Source organism: Protopterus annectens, chromosome 2.part1 (genome assembly GCF_019279795.1).
Source record: "Protopterus annectens isolate FY-2018-M chromosome 2.part1, PAN1.0, whole genome shotgun sequence".
In the NCBI taxonomy this organism is placed as follows: domain Eukaryota; kingdom Metazoa; phylum Chordata; order Ceratodontiformes; family Protopteridae; genus Protopterus; species Protopterus annectens.
Window position 1 is genome coordinate 143,506,496 of NC_056729.1, and position 17,713 is coordinate 143,524,208.

A 17,713-nucleotide genomic window follows, 5' to 3' on the forward strand; every position below is an offset into this window, starting at 1 on the left:
TATATTATATATATTTCGCATGTGTTTTTACTTTTATGTCACATAGTTGATCTCTTACAGTGGCTACAATATTTTCTTACAATAATTAATCAGTTTAACCATACCTGAATCTAATAAATTTTATATATTTCATATGTGTTTTAACTTTTATGTTACATTGTTGATCTCTTACAGTTGCTACAATTAATCGGTTTAATCACATCAGAATAAATTAATATATTTTTATATGTTATAACTTTTATTGCACGTTGCTTTATTTTATTTTATTGTATTTACATTTAATTGATCTCTTACAGTTGCTACGTTCTTATATTAATTATTGATAAAATGCCCCATGTTTCCAGGCTACAGTTTACACCTTTAAACTTGTGATTAAAACCACTCATTTATGCAAGTGCATCCTATTGGAGAATACCTATATATGCTAATACTGCTTGCCTCATAGGCTGCTCATGTAATTCTATTGTATATAATGTCTATATTAACCCAGAGTTTTACTACTGCATTTATTTCTGAAGAAGTTCTTATACATTAAAGAACAAAAGCGCGCTCATACATCTGTTCTGCAGTTTTGTTTTTTTCTTCATTCATTTGGAGTATTTGGTTTTGACTTTTATTTTATTTTTTATTATTTTTTATCTTTTCAAGTTTAACATAGAGCAGACGTGCTGTGTTTTATATATATATATATATATATATATATATATATATATATATATATATATATGTCTACTTTGAGTCACTGAAAATGCATTTCACTGAATTTCAAAACACTCACACCAAATCGTTGAAAGTTCAAATCACTGAAAACTCATTTCACTGAATCACACTTCACTGAATGTAAGTACTGCTGGGCAAATAAAATGTATATGCCCTTCTTCCCACTGTATTGTGATCCTGGAATTAGTATATAGAGTTATGGGGGGTGGGGGGCACAGCCCCTCCCCATTGGGAGTTGTGGGGTGCATAGCCCCCCACCTACTGTTGGTTTTACATTGTTAGCTTTCAGTGAAATAAGATTCATAACTATGAAAGCTAATTAGGTGAGCTGGGCCTCACACCCCCCCCACTAACTATATATACTAACTCCAGGATCACACTACAGTGGGGAAAAGGGCATATACATTTTATTTGCCCAACAGTACTTACATTCAGTAAAATGTGATTCAGTGAAATGGGTTTTCAGTGATTAGAGCTTTTGAGGGTGAATTGAAATTCAGTGAAATGAGTTTTCAGTGAATCAGAGTAGACCCATACACACACACACACACACACACACACACACACACGCATATATATATATATATATATATATATATATATATATATATATATATATATATATAGGGTCTACGTCATAAAACCAAAAATGCAAACTCTTGAACGCTTACATGAGCGAATAATCAAAAACTCGAACTGGTATTGTGGAGGCTGTGCACCCCACACCCCCCACTAAATATATATTCCAACTTCGAGATTGTACTACAGTGAGAAAAGTGCAAGCATTCAAGCTTCTGATTATTCACTCTTGTGAGCATTCAAGAGTTTGCGTTTTCGTATTCAGCACTAACCACTACAGCACCATACCTCTCAATTAGCATTATCACAATGGAGTTCAGTACAGGAAATATGGAAGCATGGCTTTACTTTCTTCAGTATGCATATTTGGAATGTTTAAACTTTTCAGTCTAACATACGATATCTTAGATATCAGTATGGAATGATGCAGAGATGTTATTAAGGCTTAATGTTGCATATTAGAAAATGTCTCATAAATGACAGTTTAAATCCACTGCATGCATCTGAACCTGGGCATAAACTCATGAACATCTTTGCTGAAATTATAATTCTCAACTTCCTGATTTTGCCATATTTTTGTCCTGCCTCTCATGATATTTTTGATTTTCTAGTAAATCACTGAAGATTAAAGTCGTTAGATAATTACACACATTCAAGTTTCATACCTGTTATTTATCAGAATGCCCACATTGATGCCAAATCTGGTTTTGTATTAACTTTCTAAATGAATAAGAGTGATAATAATAATTGTCTCTGATTTTGGACTGTCATCTTTAATTACTTTGGGCTTTGATCCTGATACTTGAGTAAAGAAGTTGAGACCTATACATACAAACAAAAAAAAAATAGGACCAGCATACAAGGCACCTTAAAAATAAATTTATTGATTGAGGTTCTTGAAAAACAGACCGGTTTCGGCAAATATTTAACAAAGCCTTCTTCAGTGTTTAAAAAACAACAAAAAAGAACCTGTATTTAAATACTCAAGTGAGTCATGTGCTTAATTGCATATGCTCATTCAGACCTGGCTTAAAGAGCCCACCAAGGTTAATAATCCATTTTTTCTCCATTGAATTTAATAAATTATGCCAACCTGATTTGCTATGCCTGGATCTTCTAATTTTATCAATAATGGTAAAACTAAAAGTAGCCTTTGGATGTACCAAAGAATGTTTATATAAAGCATTGGTGTCTCTCTTGTGTATGATATCACTAAAGTGTTCAGAGATTCGAAGCTTCAAGGGTCTGGAGGTTTGGCCAATATAGAATACAGAAAACGTGCATTTGGCCAAATAAATGACCCAATCTGAAGAAGTTAGCAAAAAATGTTATATGGAATACTTGAGGGGTATTTTGACTGCTGAAACTGGTGGTTTTGAGTATGATGTTACAATAGATACAGTGTCCACAAGGAAAACAACCAATTAATGGATCCCCTGATAATGTGGTCTGGATACTTTTGGTACCTTTTTTCTCAAGATGTTTAAAGTGATTAAAAAAGGCAGATAGATTTTTGCCTTTCCTAAAAGAAAATAAACATCTGTCTCCAAGAATGTCCTGAAGTCTAGGTTCACATGTTAATATGTTCCAATTATGTTGAACAATTTGCATCAATATGTTGGTATTCCGACCATATGTGGTGATAAATCTAGTGTTACTGAAGGTGATTTGTGTCTAGTTTTGTAATGAAGCAATTCAGTGCCTTCCATCTGGTCAACTGTGTGTTTGGTATGTAATAGTTGACCCATTTTATACCCACGGTCATGGAATAGATGTACTAAATCATCTCTGAAGTGTCTATAAGTGTGCTGATCAGAACAAATGCGTTTAATGCACATGAACAGTGATTTGGGAATGTTTTTGCAGATGTGAGGAGGATGAAAGCTGGTTGCATGGAGAAGTGAATTATTTTGGGGGAATTTACAGTGAATTTCTGTAGTCAGCGTATGATCAGATGCATGGCAAACCAATACATCTAAGAAAATAATTTTATCTCTATCATAGCTGACAGAAAATTCAATCCCCCATTTATTTTCGTTCAAATAAAAAACAAATTCCAAAAGGTATTCTTTATTCGCTCTCCATACCTACCAGCAGTCATCCAAATATCCACGCCAAATGTCCATTTCAGCCATGTAAATGTTATGAGAGTTGTCATAAATAACCTGTCATTATCAAAGATCTACATTTTCAGTTTAGATCAATTCCACCATTACCTAATAATGTATCCAAAATTTGCATGGAAAATATCAACACATTGGCAAACAATCACAATCTAGTCATAAGTGGTGCTGACAAAGGTGTTTCTTTAGTGATTTAGGATACATTACAATATGATAATGAAGCACTGAACCAATTATCCAATGCACGCTATTACTCGGAACTCACCATTGATCCAACACCAGTATTCAAGGAACAGATTGATTCTTTCCTTAGTTTAGCTGTTGCAGAAGGTATTATCACTCAAAACACACAGCATCAACTCACCATTGCCAACCCTTGTCCACAATACATTTATTTCCTACCTAAAATACACAAGGACCTTCAACACCCACCCGGCAGACCCATTGTTTCAGGTAGAAATTCATTAACAGAACCATTATCTCTATTCCTTACCAAATTTCTAAAGCCCCTTTTACAATGTGCCCGTTCTAGAATTCAAGATACCACGGAATTTTTACAGATTATCTCTGATACACAGCTTGAGCCCGACTGGTTACTTTGCACATTGGATGTAAAATCATTATATACCAACATACCACATTGGGCTGGCCTAGAGGCGTTGGTATACTGGCTCAACAAAACTGAAATATACAAGCCAGGTTTCAACACCCTTTTGTCGTGTTTTACAGAACATGTTTTAACAAAAAATGTGATTTTTACAAAGACAAATGCTATTTACAAACCAAGGGGACAGCTATGGGTGCATCTTTTGCACCCATATATGCCGATTTGTTCATGGCATACTTTGAAGAACAGGTTATTTACGACAACTCTCATAACATTTACTTGGTTGAAATGGACATTTGGCGCAGATATTTGGATGACTGCTGGTTGGTATGGAGAGCGAATAAAGAATACCTTTCGGAATTTGTTTCTTATTTGAACGAAAATAAATGGGGGATTGAATTTTCTGTCAGCTATGATAGAGATAAAATTATTTTCTTAGATGTATTGGTTTGCCATGCATCTGATCATACGCTGACTACAGAAATTCACCATAAATTCCCCCAAAATAATTCACTTCTCCATGCAACCAGCTTTCATCCTCCTCACATCTGCAAAAACATTCCCAAATCACTGTTCATGCGCATTAAACACATTTGTTCTGATCAGCACACTTATAGACACTTCATAGATGATTTAGTACATCTATTCCATGACCGTGGGTATAAAATGGGTCAACTATTACATACCAAACACACAGTTGACCAGATGGAACGCACTGAATTGCTTCATTACAAAACTAGACACAAATCACCTTCAGTAACACCTAGATTTATCACCACATATGGTCGGAATACCAACATATTGATGCAAATTGTTCAACATAATTGGAACATATTAACATGTGAACCTAGACTTCAGGACATTCTTGGAGACAGATGTTCGTTTTCCATTAGGAAAAGCAAAAATCTATCTGCCTTTTTTAATCATTTTAAACATCTTGAGAAGAAAGGTACCAAAAGTATCCAGACCAAATTATCAGGGGATCCATTAACTGGTTGTTTTCCTTGTGGACACTGTATCTATTGTAACATCATACTCAAAACCACCAGTTTCAGCAGTCAAAACACCCCTCAAGTATTCAATATAACATTTTTTGCTAACTGTTCTTCAGATTGGGTCATTTATTTGGCCAAATGCACATGTCCTGCATTCTATATTGGCCAAACCTCCAGACCCTTGAAGCTTCAAATCTCTGAACACTTTAGTGATATCAGACACAAGAGAGACACCAATGCTTTATATAAACATTCTTTGGTACAGCCAAAGGCTACTTTTAGTTTTACCATTATTGATAAAATTAGAAGATCCAGGCATAACAAATCAGGTTGGCATAATTTATTAAATTCAGTGGAGAAAAAATGGATTATTAACCTTGGTGGGCTCTTTAAGCCAGGTCTGAATGAGCATATGTAATTAAGCACATGACTCACGTGAGTAATTAAATACAGGTTCTTTTTTGTTGTTTTTTAAACACTGAAGAAGGCTTTGTTAAATATTTGTTGAAACCGGTCTGTTTTTCAAGAACCTCAATCAATAAATTTATTTTAAGGTGCCTTGTATGCTGGTCCTATTTTCTTTTTGTTTGAATACTTTGCTCTTTGGGACCCTGCAGCTGCCTCACTTGCAGAGGTTGTACTATTTGGAGTTACCTATACATACAAGGCATCTGGCAGGGAAAGTCAGCTAGTGTAATATGTAAGTCTTGTACTGAATGGCAATTTAGACATCTGCTTGGTAATGTATGGTATGATAATCATAGAGATTTTGAAACCTGATAAGTTAAGGCCAGTAATGTTCTCTGTCAACCTTGAATGGGGACTGAAGGATAAAGCAGATAAAGGTGATGGCATATGATAGTAAATTACTGCATGAGGAAGACAGTCAATGGCTATAATCAGTATGATGTTTGACTGATAACTATTTGATTACTCCAGAAGGTCATGCTTTTATCCTTTTGCAGAAAGTCCCTCATTTTGCTCCATATTTTTACCTGCCCCTCATAAAATTTAAGATTTTCTGGAAAATTTCTGAGGATTACAGTCAATAAAGCCCATCATTAGAGTTGTATATTTCTTTTTGTTCAGAAAATGCATGTCAAGGCCACATGTGGTATTCTTTTAATTTTGGGAATACATTTAAGTAAATTTAAAGCCTGCCCCTAATTTTCACCCCCCCCCCATACAAACATTGTTTTTGGCTTTGTCTAGAATGCTTGTGCAAATCATTTGATAAGTCACACACTGTGAAAGCAGTGAATTCTAGCCCTCCCTATGCCCAGGGGACTTGATTTCAGTTAGAAGCTTAGGTGCTTGATGGAGCTGACAGATAAGGATGAGAGTGAGAGACCATCTCTGAAGGGAAGGAAGCAGCCATTTGGATGACACAAAGTAGGAGCACTAGATGTTTCCCCAGGAAGCATCAGTTTATGAGCAAGCGCTACCCATGCACGTTAGCACATAGCAGACAGTATATACAAAGGCACACTGCTATATCATATGCTATATCAAGCAGCTAAATTACAGCTCTTCTCTTACCCTCACCCACTCATAAAGCTAAAGCGATTTTTTTCCTTCTACGTGTAAATCGATTTAAAGTAACTTTTGTTGGTAGCTTTTTTGTTGTCTTCAAAGTGTGTTCTTAAATTAGAACTGTGCATCCATATCCTAGAAAAAAAAATTGGCAGCTAAAAATAGAATTCTGAAAGTACAACGGTCCCTTAGCTAAGCAATAGAACCTACTATCATAAAAATGAATTTATAGTACAAGATAGATACTTACAGTTCAGACACTTAGAATATGTTAACTATATTTTAACTCAGATATTGGCAATTATTTTCCTTAACATGAAGCTAAACATATACATGTTTTAATTATGCACAGATCTCCTAACAATTTTTACCTTTCTACAAATAATAGGCCAGTGCTGCTCTTTAATTATGTCATAGGCTGCTGCTGTTGCAAAGTGAAATTCCTAGTCAGATAAAGGTGTGCATGCAAAAAGGAGTCAATAAAAACTGAAGAAGAAACAGGCACATTCTTGGGAAGTCCTGATGACTTATTTTTATAAATAAAACAGTGTTACTAAAACCATGTAATTATGGGGGCAATATCTTTTGCAGTTTAACAGTAGATACAACTTAACACTTTATTTAAATTACTTTGGGTTTCACTGAATATTATGCTCCAGAATAAAACATAGCAACCCCATCTGACAAGAGCACTGTTTAGTGTAAAGCAAGGACCAGGCTAATAAAACATTTATGCGTTGGCTGTCATAAGTGAACTGCAGATACCAAGATTATGTAAAGTGTAGGCCGAATATGAAGCTGTTTTGAGTGAATCCTATCCCATTACATAGTTTTGAAAAGGCACACATTTTCATAACAGATACAAATGTAATTGTTTAGCTATTTAAATGCAATCCTTCACATTCACAGACAGCAGTTTGTAACCAAAATAAATTGTTTTTTTTCATTTTAAATTCATTGAACTACAAAAAAGTCTGGGATACTTGGAAAGTGAGATATAGATTTGTAGACTATTCAAATCAATCCCAAGTTCTTCTAATTCATTTACTTCAGTAATTTCTTTCATTTTTCAGAGCAATTGCCTTGCTGGGCTCAAGCATCATTTTCTTGGAGAGCTTTGGTAATCAATGCATATAAAGGGACATTTACATACAAACTTCATTTATAGAATTACAAGTAGAAATAAGTGATTAAGCTGAGAATGGACAACTGCTGGGAAAAGGTACAGTTGTGTACACTTACCATAAATGTAGATGTTCGAGTGTATTCACTGTTGCAGTCATTACATTTGGGTTATCTGCTTGCAGGTAGCCCTCAGTTGGCCTAATTAACAAAGTCTTGGGTCCTGCATCGGTTGCTGTCCCTTCTTCCATGACGTCAGGTCGTCAGGTGTATAAAAGATGCAGCCGGCACCATTACATTAGTTTTTCTTGCCCCAGATGTCAGGTGCCCCCCTAATGCGAAGCAATTAAGTATAAAAGTACAATGATATACCTCCAACAAAAAAGCAAATACACCAAAAAGCTTTTAAGCATAGTAAAGTAAAGTAGAGATATAACTAAAAGACGTTAGGCAGCTGGAAGGAGGGTAACCAGGACTCCAACAGTGAATACACTCAAACATCTACATTTATGGTAAGTGTACACAACTGTACTATGTTCTTCGTGTTTCACTGTTGCAGTCATTACATTTGGGTAGATTCCCAAAGCTATGGTTGGGAGGAGGAATTTAAATAACATTAGGACCAGCTATAAGGCCCTGCAAGACTACATTGGCAAAGCCAGCTCTGGATTTAGAGAAAATTGGCAAATTATAATGCTCGGTGAAAGTATGTACAGAACTCCAGGTAGCAACTTCTAGGATGTCCCTGGTAGGGACGCCTCTAAGAAAGGCTGTAGAAGTAGATGCAGCCCTGGTGGAGTGAGGTCTGATCCTCTGGGGGATAGGGTTTCCATGGTGCTTATAGCAGCAAACGCATGCAATGGCATATCCATTTAGAAATGATTTGCTTTGAAATAGCCTTCCCCTCTGCCCCTGCAGCAAATGCCACCGGCAGTTGTTCAGATTTCCTTTGAGGTTTAGTCCTGTCCAAGTAGGATCTAAGTTGTCTGTGCACATCTAAAGGATGCAGTATCCATTCCCCTTTGTTCTATAGACTGGGAAAGAAGGCTGGCAAATGAATGGACTGATTAAGAGCCACACAGGATATCACCTTGAGCATGAAGGATGGATTGGTTCTGAGGGACACGCTGTTCGCATGAAAGATTATGAAAGGCTCCACTGCCATAAGGGCCTGTAATTCAGATACCCTTCTAGCTGAAGTGATTTCTATAAGGAAAGCTGTTTTCCAAGAAAGAAATTTTAAGTCCACAGTAGCAGCTGGCTCGAAAGGAGGTAGAGTGAGTTTCTCCAAAACAAAGTTAAGAACCCAGACAGGGGTTGGAGCTCTCCTGGGTGGTCTCAAATTTTTGTCCCCTCTGAGGAACTGCTTGAGCAGTGGATGAGAGTAGAGGGGAGGTTCTGTGTTATAATGAGCTGAAATGGCTGAGGCATGGATTTTAATGGAGGAAAATAACAGGCCCTTGTGAAGCATCTCAGTTAAGTATTGTAAAATCTGAGGTAAATTGGGCGCTGCTGTGCTCATCCCTTGAGATTGGTTCCAGGCACAGAATCTTTTCCATTTTTCAGCATAAGATTTTCTAGTACTAGGCTTCCTTGCCTCTAAAATGATATTCATCACAGGTTTACTGAGGGATGGTAAAGGAGAGAATAAGTAATTAGTCAGGCTGCAAGGTTCAGTGTTAGGAGCTGAAGGTGCAGGATCTGGTTCTCCTGCTGGGATAACAGGGAAGGAGTCTGAGGCAGGTGCCATGGGGATAAACATGATACACTGCACAGGAGGGGGTACCAGTGTTGGCGTGGCCAGTCTGGAGCAATCAAAATCATCCTTGGTTTGTTTTGTTTGATTTTTAGTAGTACTTTAGAGAGCAGAGGCAGAGGGGAGAAGGCATAGACTGATAGGTTTTTCCAACTGAAGGAGAGAGCATCCACTTTCCAGGCTTGTTTGTGGGGAGTCCTTGTGCAAAATCTGTCCAATTGGTAGTTCTGGGGAGAGGCAAATAGGTCTATATCTGGGCTCCCCCATTTGCTTGTCAACATTTTGAAAATTCTTGGTTCCAGCTTCCACTTGTGTGGGTCCATGAGGTTTCTGCTTAGTCCGTCTGCCAGTGTATTTAATTTTCCTGGCAGGAATTGAGCTTGTAGGTGCACTTGGTAGCTCAAGGCTGTGTTCCACAATGCCATGGCTAGTCTGCAGAGGGGGTAAGAATGTGTACCCCCCCTACTTGTTTATGTACCACATAACAGTGGTGTTGTCCATCTTTACCATTAATTGTCCTGGAAGAATGTGGTCCTTGAAGGCTGTCAGAGCATTCTGTACAGCTAACTTTTTTTTTTTGATTGATATGCAGGTGCATTTGACTTGGGTTCCATTTGCCCTGAATGCACTTCCTGCCAGGTGAGCCCCCCATGCATAGTCTGATGCATCTGTTGTTAGGGTTTGGGCGGCAGGGGGTGGTATGAAAGATAGTCCCTTGTTTTGATGGCAGGCCTCTGCCCACCATAGAAACTCTAGGCGTAGGCAAGGTATGATAAGAATCATTGCTTCTAGATCCTGGGAATGTTGACACCATAGGCTTTTTAGATGCCACTGTAGTATCCTCATATGCAGTTTTGCATATGGAATTAGAAGAATGCAGGAGGCCATGAAACCCAAGGCTTGCAGTATTTGTCTTGCAGATAGCAGGGTTTTTGTGGCCACTTGTTTGAAGTAAGTTGTCAAATGAATCTGTTTCTCTGGCGTGAGGTTAGCCATCTGGGAAGTTGTATTCAAGCTTGCTCCCAGGAATATAATTTGTTGACAGGGTACCAAGTGAGATTTATTTTCATTTATAGTGTACCCCAGACAGGTTAGAACCCTTTGTACAAAGGCCAGATGATTCAAAAGTATGTCCTGGCATTCTGCCTGAATTAGACAATCGTCCAGGTATGGGTATATTTGAATATTTCTTTGCCTGCAAAATGCAATAACTGGAACTAGGCACTTTGTGAATAACCTGGGTGCAGTAGATAAACCAAAGGGCAGTGCAGAGAATTAATATTGTGTAGCCTGCTTTGAAGAGAAGGTATCTTCTGCAAGATTCCCTGATTGGGATGTGCAGGTATGCTTCTTTTAAATCTAGTTTTGCCAACCAAGCATCCTTGCCTAGCATAGGAAGCAACTGGTGAAGAGTCAGCATCTTGAATTTTGGAATCTCCAAAAAGGTGTCTAGAGTAGACAGGTCCAGGATAGGACACCAAGAATTGTCTTTTCTGGGTACCAGGAAAAATCTCGAGTAGCAACCTTGTCCCTTTTCCTCTTCTGGTACCAATTGAATAGTCCCCATGCTTAAGAGAGAAAGTACTTGTTTTTGGGCCTCTGCCCACTGATTTGGGGGTAGGTCCGGCCACCCATTTGGTGTTGGCAATGTGTGGAAGTGAAATCTGTATCCCTGGGACACTATATTTAAAACCCATTTGTCCAGGTTAATGAGCTCCAAGTTCTTTGCATGAAGAGCAATCTTTCCCCCCAAAGGGGCAGTCCATTGATAAGTGCTTGGAGATTTAAAAAGGAAGTCATTGAGACAGTTTACCATAGAGGGGAGTCTTATTACTCCCAGAATTGGAAGTGGAGGCCCCCACTGCTTAGTCCTGTGTGTCCCCTGGGACTGAAACTTGGGGTTTCTGCTATGTCTGGGTTTGGCTTGAAAAGACCTGGAAGGGGCTGGAAAGGACCAATTTTTAGAGGGCCAGTGCCTACTAAATCTAGGAGGCTGAACTTGTAAGAAATCTTTAACAGTTTGCATAGATTTAGCTTTATCTTCCATCTTTTTAAGAACTTCCTCAGCCTTGTTGCCAAACAGGCGGTCCTGATTTAAGGGAGCATCCAACAATTTAGCTTTAACATGATCAGGTAAAGATTGCTCCTTAAGCCAAACATGCCTTCTGAGCACAGACCCAGTAACAGCAGCCCTGCAAGAGGCATCTAATGAATCAAAACCACATTGCAAAGTATGTTTTCCAACCTGTTTAGCAGAATGCAGTAAATCCTGTAATTCTTTATTTTCCACACAATCAGGAATCAACATCATTTTCTGTTTAAGCAATCCAATAACATGTTGCTGATACTTTAACATATGAAACTGGCAGTTTAAAGCCCTAATGGCGAAGGTTGCAGAAGTGTAATCCTTCTTACCCCATGTATCCAGTGCCCTGGAGTCTCTATCAGAAGGGGTAGGATTTTTAGCATTAGAAGCCTTAATGCCCTTGGGCCCCTGAGAAATAGTCTCTGGATCCGCAATAGGATTTTTAAAAGGAACTTGTGTGACTCAGGGACCCTTTAGTATCTGTCAGGTTTTCTGGGAGCAGGAGGCATGGAATCAGGGGCCAAACTAGATTCCAAAAAAAAAGCATCATCAACAATGTCTAATACAGGAGGAATAGCTAAAGGCCTATGCTGAGGTAAGAGAAGGAAATCCATAAAGCCTCTTTTTTGAATCAGAAAAATCCTGTCTTTCCCAGTGGAAATGCTCCCTTAGAGTATGTAAGATTTCACCAAAAGAAAAATCCTCTGGAGGAGAGGCAGAGGGAATAGAGTCCTCTGCACCAGAATCCTCATATGTAGATAAGGGCAAATCCAGATCATCAAAAGAATCAGAAGAAATAGAATCCTGGTCAGAAGATTCATAAACAACTTCAGTCCAAGGCCTCTTAGAAGGGGGAGGGGGGTTGGCTACCGCTGATTAGAGATATTAGATCTTCAGCCATTCTTATCATTTGTTTTTTAGGCATAGAGGCCTGAGCATGTGGCCTGGGCATCATTTTGTTAGGCATAGTTCGAGATTTAGGCCTAAGTGAAGAAAGAGGCGTTGGTTTAATATGCAAGTCCGTAGGCCTGAATACACCCTCAGAAGCCGGTGCCTGCACAGCGGCTCCAGACCCATCCAAGGTAGAGACATCTGCGGGTTCCATAGTTGAAGCATCTCGCGGCATACCAGACTCGGAATTGGTCTGAGTAGAGGGCTGCAAATCATAAGTAGCGGGTATCAGGGGCTACAAAAGCACCTCACTGAGTACCGGTGAACTGGCGAATGGCTTAGGAGAAGCGTCGTCTGCAGTTTTGGACCTCAGCGGCCTGTCTCTGTCTTTATCTTTGCGTTTTTTCAGAATCCCGGTAGTCGGATGGCTAACCAATGACATTTCTGGATAATTAAACCGAGAACCGAAATATTTAAAAGTGAAAATATATCGACGAATGATAGAGCGCTGATTAAATAAAGCAAAAAACCAACAGCAAGGTACGTCGTGGTTAGGGTCTAGGCAAGGAATACAGTATGAATGAAAATCTTTATAAGGTATTTGCTTTCTACAAGTAACACAATTATTAACTTTTACTGACATTGGTAAGGAGCAAGAAAAAAGTTTCCCCAACTGGGTACTTAGCGTTAGTTGAAGACTTTGGTTCTGAAAGTCAAAAACAAAAATTTCAGGAGTCGGCCTACCGGCACTTGCGAACTGCTTCTGCTTTTGGGCACTGCATGGCAAGACTGATGTAATGGCATCGGCTGCATGTTTTATACCCCTGACGACCTCATGTCATGGAAGAAGGGACAACAACCGACGCAGGACCCAAGACTTTATTAATCAGGCCGACTGAGTGCTACCTGCAAGCAGATAACCCAAATGTAATGACTGCAACAGTGAAACATGAAGAACATCCATAGCATTCCAGAGTGCTGGCCACTGCTTTTAAAGTGCTCACTTATCGACAGTCCATATTATACTTCAGCCTTGAAAGATACTAGTGCAAGAAGTGAAGAACAAATTGCTTTCTCTCCTGCTAGCAGAATTTGTGTAATATTTTCGCAACTGTATTTAGAGGGATTGAAATCTGCGGTGGTGGTGCTGCGGTAGCATTGTCGCCACACAGTAAGATGCTGTCTGGTTTGATTCACAGCTAGAGTGTCTTCTGCGTGGAGACATGCATGAATGGGCATACCTTCATTGAAGGTTGTGCGTCAGGGCTGGTAACTCGGCACGTAAAAAATCAACTACCAATCATTAGCGGACCGGAGTTCCGCTGTGGCGACCCCTAACCGGGAAAAGCCGAAAGACACAACATTGAGAGGGACTGACAATGTTAGCAGTTATCACACCATATCCTTTCTTTCACCAGTAATATATAAACCACTGACTGTATACTTTTATATTTGGAACATTATGACTTCTCTTTTTATCCTACTAAATTTACCTTGTACATTATATAAGCCATAACTGTCTGCACATAGCCCAGTATTCAAAGAATGTATTAGAGGGTGATTGTACTACATTGATTCAGCTGCACCATGGATGACTTTTAGAAATTCCTGCTTCTACTCAGTTTAATTTCTGAAATAAATACCATACCACTTTAGTGCTGCTCATGCTATTTAATGCCAATAAAACTGCTATGAGACAGTTAAACTAATGGTGCTGTTTCCACTGAACTAACATCAGAGTGTGATATCACAGGTTGTCAGTTCTAAACAACTCTCTTTGGCAGTCTTAAATTATTTCTAACAAAACAGCAAGCTGTACTCTCCAAACATAAAATGCAGACCTGCCCTATTTTCTCAAATATGGTTGCTGTCACCTACTGATCTATTCTGGCCCCTCTGGTGTTCACAATTTTTATGAATAATTAGAGCTATTTCACATCCATCTGTTGGCTGTTTCGACTGAAACCTAGTTTTGTCCCTTGCCAAGTTTTTCATAATAGGCTTTGCCTTACCTCTTTGCAGTGCAAACTTTTCTTAAATCTTCCAAAACTCAGATAGTTGCAGCTTTATGGAGATCATTCTTAAGTATGTTTTGTTTTGCATCCCTCCACTGCTAAGACATGAAAATCTCTACATTCTTTTCTCAGATCTTGCTTACAGCTATCAGCAAAGTTATTTTTACCTGCTTCTGTGAGTAATGTAACTCCTCAGGACCCTCCCCCTCACCCCAACCCCAGAAGCCAAGACTGCTATGGTTCTTCTGTCTCCACCAGGGATTCAACCATGCACTTGTGCAACATAGGCATGCACTGACACACCTTCCCCCAAACAAAGGTGAGCTGACAAAGTTTTATCGCTTGCCTTCTTCCCTAACCCTGGTACAGTATGCAACCTACCCCTTAATAGAATTGAAATCCCATAGACTATAATCAGGGCTGTATCCCTCCTTGTCAATAGGGAATAACTACATTAATCTAAACACATCTGCTCTATCAGCCACCAGACTGTTCAACAGGTATTCAATTCTAAATGTCAGGATCATAGCACTTTGACTTTAATTTTTTTTCCCAACCCAGGCAATTAAAGGAGTTGGCCAATATTCTAGGCAACTGTATCAAATTTTGGTATATAACTTTAACAATACATATGAGTACCCAAGTCACATGCAACTTGTTTGGAAATTCTGCAGTACAATATATTTAATGTTTACAGCAAGCATACTCCATCATATTCCATTTTTTAATTTCTTCAATGTTATTATTATTATTATTATTATTATTATTATTATTATTATTACTATTATTGATCATTTGGATTACCGTTTCCTTTTCACTTCTGATGGAATGGTAAGTAATTATTCCACGTCTACTGAACAGGGCTTTGGTAACATTTCTTATTAATGAATTTCTAGAGGATAGCTTTCTAAATTAGCAGCATTGCAAGGTTTAAGCTTCTTATTTAATGTTGTTGCTAATTTCCTGGTATTGTTTTAATTGTCTAGACAGGGTTATATTGCCATATGTTAGGAAAATAGCTTAGTTTTCTGTTTAAATTAGTTTGAAGTGTTTTTAAATTTAGATTGTGGTCCATTAACAAGGCAGTAATATTCTAGGGATCCATTAACAAGGCAGTAATATTCTAAAGTTTGGAAGCTGTGATTTTATTTTTGATTTCTTTATTTAAATTGTATCCATTCTGATGTTTATATATTTAATTTATATACATGATGTATATGTGTGCATTATTGCTTGTGGAGTTGTGTGTGCATTTTTTTGTTTACATCTGTGTGTGTGTGTTTCTCTGTGTTCACACATGCTGTCAGGCAGAATCCAAAGCTCTACCATTCACCTGTCCCCCATTTTTGCAGCAAGTCACGCACAGTGCCTTATATTTTTGTCATCCTTTAAAGAATGTTTGATTATTCTGGTAAACTAATGAGGATTACAGTATATCAATATAGCTAGTTGTTAGAGTTTCATAGTTCTTATTATTTAGAAAAAGCATGTGGGTGTATCACCCCTTGTTCTCTTAATTTTTTCAATAAACTAGAGTTTGTGCCGAGCATCTGTTCCTGATTTTGTAACACATCTCTGATTCTCCTCAAGTTTTGTTATATTTCTTAAATGTGTTTGATTTTCCTGGAAATTAATTAAAACTGCAGTTCGTCAACGATGCCTGTCATTAGATTTTCATAGTTCCTATTGTTTAAAAAATGCATGCCCATACAATATCTGCTAACTTCTTAAGTAAATTACAAGTCTCATGTAGTTAGCACAGAGGATTAGGGAGATGAGCTATCTAACAAACTGCTTTGCTTTCTGTAGCCAAAAGTACAGGGTTTGATTTCTTCCACATCCATTTACCTACTGTGTGATTTTGAGCAAAAGTGGCTCTGGGTCCCTTCTGAAAATGGACACTATTATATTTAAGATTTTTCCCTTTGGGGTGTTTATTCCTCCATTACTTTTGGCTTTTTAAGTTGAGAGGTATTTTGAGCTGATCTTTGTAAAATCTGTGGCTTTATGGTAAATTGTTAAAGAGTGTGTTCACTAAATAATGATACACATGAGTTTTGAACTTATCCTTCATAGTTCATTATTTATCATTCACTTGAATTCAGGCAGTTATATGAGGTGTACAGTCATACAAGTGGCTGAAATTTGCGTGTGTCTGTGTCTGTGTCTGTGTATTTGTGTGCACGTGTTTGTGTGTGTATGTGTGTACGTACACATGAGCATTTGTGTGTGTGTAAATATTTGGTTCCAGTAAACCAGAGTAGCTATGATGCATGAACATGATATAGCTCTCAACTGTGCTTGATTGACCTCATATTTATGGTCTTCTTCCTGTATAATTTGTGGTTTTTGGCAATATGGTTTGGATTACTGTCACACAATAATGACAAACATCCAAGTTTCAGATATCATATCCTTCAGAATTTGCCTACTGACATAAAACACTTTATAATAACAGTATGCTAAGGATATAACAGATATGCTTAAAATCAATACTTGGTTTTGGGTCTTTGGGTCTTATTCTCAAGCTAAGAGGTTGAGATGGATGACATAGAGAAATAGCACTGGGTAGCACTGTGTGGTTTTGATAAGAGTGAGACGAAATACATTTATTGGTCAGTATTTGTGTATTTATGATTTCACTTGATCTCAAGCAGATATCCAAGATATACAGTCATGGACATGGTTGTAAATGATTGTTTTGTGTGTGTGTGTGTGTGTGTGTGTGTGTGTGTGTGTGTGTGTGTGTGTGTGTGTGTGTGTGTGTGTATGCAGAGGGTGTAATTCTCAAGTATCCATAATTTTATTCTCATATTTGTGGTTTGTTTCTTGTAACACTTGTGGTTTTCTGGCTAAGTGCTGTGGATTTCAGTGAACAAATAATGACACATCTGAATTTAAGAGTTCATATCCTTTAGAAATCCGTGCTAAAGCAAAAGCTCTTATACTAACAACTTTCTAAATTTATAAAAGCAAAAATAAAAATCAGTTCCTGATTTGGGTTCTTTGTCTTGATTCTATTATTTTCTTTGTCCCCCTTCTGCTTCTTTCTATCCACCTACCCCAACACCCCCATCCACCGGTGGCTCTACCAGCCTCTCTCACTACCCACTGGACTATCTCTGTTCTAAGACTTGGGCTGATGTGGAACCTAGGTGCATCTTGCTGTAGATTACTTCCACTGGAGGACTTTTTACATTTGTGATGTTATTTCTTGCTGCCCCCCACCCCTGCATTCCTCTTTGAATCCCAGCACTGTTCACATAGCTGCTAAATAGTACTTCGT